General features: G+C 38.8%; 1 protein-coding gene across 5 annotated transcripts in view; it reads right to left on the minus strand.

Moving 5' to 3' along the window:
• RYR2 (ryanodine receptor 2) overlaps window positions 1-6,355 on the minus strand; it is a 449,981-nt gene that overhangs the window by 443,141 nt on the left and 485 nt on the right. The window lies entirely within an intron of this gene.

The following is a 6,355-nucleotide window of genomic DNA, read 5'->3' on the forward strand; positions in this document are numbered from 1 at the left end:
ACTGAGCTGCACCAGGCAGCCTCTTCAAGAGGCGCTCCACACTGAGAGCACTACAGACAACCCGGCCAGACAGGGCTTAAGCGCCATATGCATGCAAAACATCATGATGATGATGATGATGATGGCAGAATATAGACCGGAGGCAGAAAATTGCACAAGGCTGTTCTTATTTTGCTATCGGCAGAGTTTCCAGGCTATAAATGCGGCAAGAATGACAGCGTTCTGTTCTCCCTTCTGTCTATGGTTAAAATTTAAAATGGGYGTTTTCAAACTGAAGGATCAAGTAACAGTAACAGGGCCTCCACACCTGCAGCCTCCATGAAATGAAAATAAACTACTTTTACATATTAGTTTTATTTGTAACACATGATAAAAAAATCTATTAAAGCTTTCTTTTTTAATCTTAATAAGAAAAGGTATTGACAAGATAATTTGGCCTARAAGTCTGCCCTCGCATTTCCATTTTACTAGGGTTTGTTTTGATTTGATTTGTTTACTTGTTCTTCTTCAAGAATGAACACTTAGCTTTGAATTCCCTGCCTCTCAAATCCTCTTCCTCCCACTTAGGAAAAGTGTTAATGCTACTTTAAGGATCCACATTATGAATGCAAATATCTACACAACAAAGAAGAAGTTAGACCAAATGAAATACATCTCTTTGTAAGGGAGACGGATGAAATTGGATGAAATATATGAAAAAGGAAAAAAAAAATCATGGCTCCTGAATTATGATTCTCATTAGCTACTCCCTCTTTTCACCTACAGTTAGTGCTTTAGAAAAAAAAAATCAAACCCAGTAACTCGAACAAACCAGAGCTCAACCTCTGGCAGTTTTGGTGTATGTCAGTAAGTTCCCACTTCAGAGCTATAGGACTTTCTGCAGGCTGACAAGACTACTCTTGCTCAGAAATGCAGTCTAGAACAATATTAACAAGAAAACATAAGTAATTTCCAAAGGCAAATGAGTAATCTTGAAAACTTTCTKTTGAGGAGGTAAGCTATCCACCTGCAGTCAACAGAAAATTCCCATTAATGATGGGTAAGAGAGGAAGCCTCTCCTCACTAGTTCAAAACACAAGCAGAAAACTGCTGCTATTTCATTTGTACATTAGTACGAGACAGAGACAGCCATCTCCACGAACTCACACAGCTTAATTTCCCAGAAACTAAGAACAAATTGATCCAGRCAAACAATATTTTTAATAAGTGGTACTATTAAATATATTTTGTTCATTTGGCTAATATATTTATTTTTAGTTATTCTAACAACACACAGCAACATCTGTGTGGCACATTAATGACAATTAAGCAGAGCTTCATACTATGAGACTGCTTCATAGCATTTGCAAGTAGTTATTTGCTAACAAGAGATACTACTCATTGTGTGTGCAAATTAAGAAAAAAAGAGATTAAGACAGATACAKAGAAAGTACACTGCTGACTTATTTCATCAACCACAAGTCTAATTGCAAGAAATTGCACTAGAAGAAATCTAAACTTCTTTCATCTGACCTAATAAAATGTGTTCATTTTACAGCTCTGCAAAGGCTATTCACCATGTCATGTATACAATGACAGAAAGAGTGATGTGCCTTCCTGAATGACAATCTTCTTGGGCATCTTCTAAGCAGCTCTATAGGAGGAAAATCACATTTAAAATGCGCCTATAATAACGTAGTGTTCAAACGGGGAAGGCGAAGGTAGATGTAGATCTTAAAACTGCATTAAATCTTCATTCAGAAATTCACTAGTTTTCATAACAGAAATCTGTCTGCCTAAGCTGCCCCACAKATTGAACTTCTGCAGTCAATATTCCTCTGGCCTTGGTGAGGTTGAAGAGCACCATGCATTAAAACATGGTGACAGACACTGAAAAGGGCCACTGAAAAGCCCCTTTATGCCTCAGAACATTTGCCAGCTCATTCATGGGGCAATAAAAACTTCCCAGGCAGACCGACTGTGCTGTTACAGGGCTTCCTTAACCTCCACCTGACACATCTGATACAGACAGCCTCCAGATACAGAACACTGGACAAGACAGTATACAGACTGGACAACTGATTCTGTCCAGTAAGATCATCCTCATAGTGGTATAAAATATTTGTCAAACAAATTCTGAATCAAAAAATTTATATACAAAATGTTTGCACATAATTCCCAAATAAAAAAAGGGACAAAACGTCCTAGCTAAAATCTGTTCACTACAAACAGTCTGTCCAGCTCAATTCCAAAATAGAATTTGAGAGCATCTTCAGTATCCATACTGCAGTGCAGTGCCTTGGAGAGGAAGGTACAAACCCTGCAATCTCAGCCATGCCATCCCTCATATGAGCTGCTAAACAGTGGCCTCCTGTGCCAGTCCCTGGTGAATCTTCAGAAGCCACACACTGACATTTATAAGAAATATTTTTCAAAATAAACAGAGGCTAGTCAAAGTGGGTTTTTTTTGTTTTGGTTTTGTTTTAKTTTTTTTTTTTTTTTTTTTGGGGGGGGGGTCTTTCCTTTTAAAGGTGCTCCTAATATCCAAGGCTGCCTTTGAGCATTTTTCACAATGCACATTAGCAGCTGTGTTTGTATATTTGATGATTGCAGCTACCAGAATCTAACATCCTATGACAAACCACTTTAAAACATGCAGTGTATAAAAAGTATTACAGAAAAAAAATGCATTTCTACTCCATTTACACATAAAAATAATTCTTCTTACGTCTAGTTCCATCGTATTTGATAAAACTAACATAATCTTCCAGCTGTTTGTCCTGATTCTTTATCTGTCTGTAGTTCCACAGTCGTGATATTGTCATTCAGGATGACAGCTAAGCACATGATTTTAACCAGATTTAAAGTGACATTCATTGTTTAAATGGGATCTTAATGAGGAATATCTGGAACAGAAGAGAAGTGACTCCGGAATCACAGAGTTCTTGTCCTGCAAACGAGACCATGTTACGTTCTTCATCTCAGATCAAAGAAAAATTCTCTGCTATCCACTCAGTTCTCTTATTATCTGAAGTATTAAATCCCAGCACAGAGTTAGGAAAATCCCTTGCCCATCAAACATGAATCCTAAATAATGTTCAGTTACAAGTACTTTTCTCCAGCACCCACATCCAAAGGAATTATCAATCCACGCAGAAAATAAGGGAGCACAGAATATGTGCTTACAGGCAAGAAATCGTATTTTGTTGCAAGCTGCCAATTAAACAGATGAAAAAGAGCATCAGCAGAGAGCACATAGTGGAGTATCAGCATTCCAGTCTTGAAAAAAAGAGATGGAAAGGAGACGATGTGTCCAGCAGACCTGGGGAAGCATGCTGCTCACACTGAACGTGTTTTTGATTTCTCACAGGCATGTTAGCCTTCACCACTTCAAGGGACAGTGAAAAAGGCTGTAACACCGTCAGCCTCCATTCAGTGCGTCTTAGTTGCATGTCCTACCACGCACATCTAAAAGCAGTTCTGCTTCTAATTTACTCCACAGCCCCAGAAAGCTATACCCACCAGTATCAGGAAAATCCTCAGATCTAATGAGGAGATTACAGCATTGTTCGTCACTCCTAGGTACGTAACTGCTTCCAAGACTCAGAACACCTTTATCTAATGTAAGGGATACTATCAGAGAGCGTTTTGCTGACATACTGTAATTGTTTTAATTCCATTATCAGCTTACAAACCTGCTCCATGACAAGGCCTTCCCTTACGGGGGTTCTGCATCATGAAAATCAGTCCTTCCATGTATTCAGCACAGAAAGAGCCTAGGAGTTTAGACTAAAGCATTTTCTGCTGTCTCCTAGAACTCTGAACTGTTTTCACTGTGGGCAAACTAGGCATCCTGAAAAAATAAACATGCCATTCCTATATTAACTGCCAGTGTGTTATATTCTTGAATGTGAAGACTTAAGAGTGGGAGCGTATTTTGTACATGTCTTCTAATATTTTTTTAGACCTGTACAGGGAAGTAGTCCCCCTCACAACCAATACAAGCAAAAGCAAGGCATGTGCTCCTCTCCTCTTGTATATCACATATGCACCCAGCGGGAGAAGTCAGTGCGCCCAGCCCCAACAGAGGACACATGCAATACAACGCTTCAGCTTCCAACTTCAGCAAAGTAATGGGGAAACCACTGCATGAAATTCACAGGACTATAAAATATTTCCTTGGGGAGAGCCTAAATAGCACAGCAGCTGAATTGCAGCCTGTCAGAAGGATTCTCCAACCATTTAGAGTGATGCCTCCAGAAATCCAAGGCATTTGCAGGTCACATTCATTTCTTCAAAAGTGACGTGTCAAACTCTCATTGCTCCCAAAAGAAACAAAAATCCACCCTAGCAGTGAATTTGCAGGAGGAAATGCATAACACTATCAAAAAACAAAGAGGAGGAATCACTAGGCAAAGGAGGGAGAAAAAAGCAAAACTACCAATCAAAACAGATGGCAAATACAAATTCATTTTAGTAGTTTAATACAAATAAATATGGAATTTGTGCTAAAAAATACCATTAATTAATATTAAAAATATCATATTGTGTTTGCATTCTAGGGTAAGCTTTAAAGATGCTAGAGTAATTGTGAAACATCAGAAAGAGAGCCTGCATTTTAGGAAGTTTAGCAGTAGTTAGCAAAAAAAAGAAAATACGAAAAACACTCCTTACACATAGCGAGTGGGTCTACAGACATCATGATTAAGGTATTAAAGCATGAGGTGTTCTTTGAAAATTTGTGTTTATCTACCTAACCATTTGTTCATTTGTTGGTCCCTAGAAACAAGCAACTAAAAACAGAAACTGCAGCAATTATCTGGTAATATTAATTTCCCAGTGCTTTCTGTCCATGACATTCAAAAAGTTAAACACATCTAATAGCTTTAGAAAATACTAATCCAAATTGTCTAAGAATAGATAAAAGAAAGACTAGTCTGAGAACGTTTTAAAAGCAACTTTTCCAAGAAGCATTTGTAACTTAGACAAAGAAGTGAAAAGTCAAATCACCACCAACACAGAGCTATGCATTGGCGAGTCAAAACTTCACAAAACAGAAATTTCTCAAGCCCTTTTTTCTTTCACTACATTTTAAAAAAATGCCTCAGTTTACCACGTTCTTCAAGGTCACTTTACCACCAGTACAACATTCTAAAAAAATTGTAAGGCTACTCTAAGGCTAGGATTGCCAAATCTTTATTAAGCCTGACGCACATTATCTGGAGCGTTGTTTTACATAACGCGCTGCCACTGTCAGGTGCTGTAGCTTAACATTACTCTGTATGAGCAGAGCAGCATTAGCATGCATGCTGCTTCTTTTTCCCTATTAAGCATTCAGATAACAGTGCTTGCATGAGCTCAGCTTAACATTTAAACCTGCAGTAAGCCTCTCATTGTGGAAGTCTTCCAAAAATATTTAACAGTAAGAAGCACTAACAATAAAACTCACAAAAACTGAAACAACACGTTTTCTTTCAAATAAACATTTTGTTTTGCCTTTAAATGGTAGACAAGACTACAACAGAAGTCATATACTGCTGAGAGGAAAAAAGTTGACTGTTTTCATGTCAGTGTTGCATAACAGCTACATTTCCAGCAAGACTATATTTTCTATGAATTCAAAGTAAATGACTAATGACTAGGATGTATACCTATTGTTTTCAGGTTTCTAACCAAAATGAAGATAAAAAGAGGGAGAATAAGGATTCACAATGCTGCAGAACTCACATGAACATGCTTCACATATGTTATCTAAGTGGCTTACTCCCTCCTCCCCCCCACACACTGTAATGTACTTTCTTGCGTGACACTAACTAGAAATACTTTCTAAAGCAGACTGTACTAAATAAAAAGCAAAAATGAAGCTAAGATTTGCGTGCAGTTCTAGTGTCTCTACCTATCAAACCTCTGAGTAATTTTTTCCTAAAACTGTGACAGAAACCGTGTACAGCACCAGTCAAATATGCCCATCTGCAAAACTTGCTAGGATTGTGCACATAAGCAGCGCTTGGGAGATACCCTAGAAGGTAAATAAAAGCATTGCTTAAAGAAAAAAAAAATAAACCAGAGAAGCATAAATGCAGCAGTAGCAGTCCTAACACACGAATCACACGGAGGGAAGGAATGCTACACCACCTTAACAGGCTTTGAAGAGAAGAAAGGATGCTCTCATGAAAAAGGGGAAAAAAGGGGGGGGGGGAATTAGTTCGTGCCCAGCGAGGAGCAAACCTGCAAGTTAGTGGGAACCCTGGCGAGGAGGAGGAGGAGAGGTGATTTCTTTTTCCCCCCCTCCATTTCTATTTCTGCAAGAGGAGCGCGACTGCAGCTCTCGAGCCGGGCAGGGTTAGGATCCGCAGTACGCGGCGCGCAGCAGGGC

This window comes from Rhea americana, unplaced genomic scaffold (assembly GCF_003343005.1).
Source record: "Rhea americana isolate MKP2758 unplaced genomic scaffold, rheAme1 scaffold_137, whole genome shotgun sequence".
Classification (NCBI taxonomy): Eukaryota; Metazoa; Chordata; class Aves; order Rheiformes; family Rheidae; genus Rhea; species Rhea americana.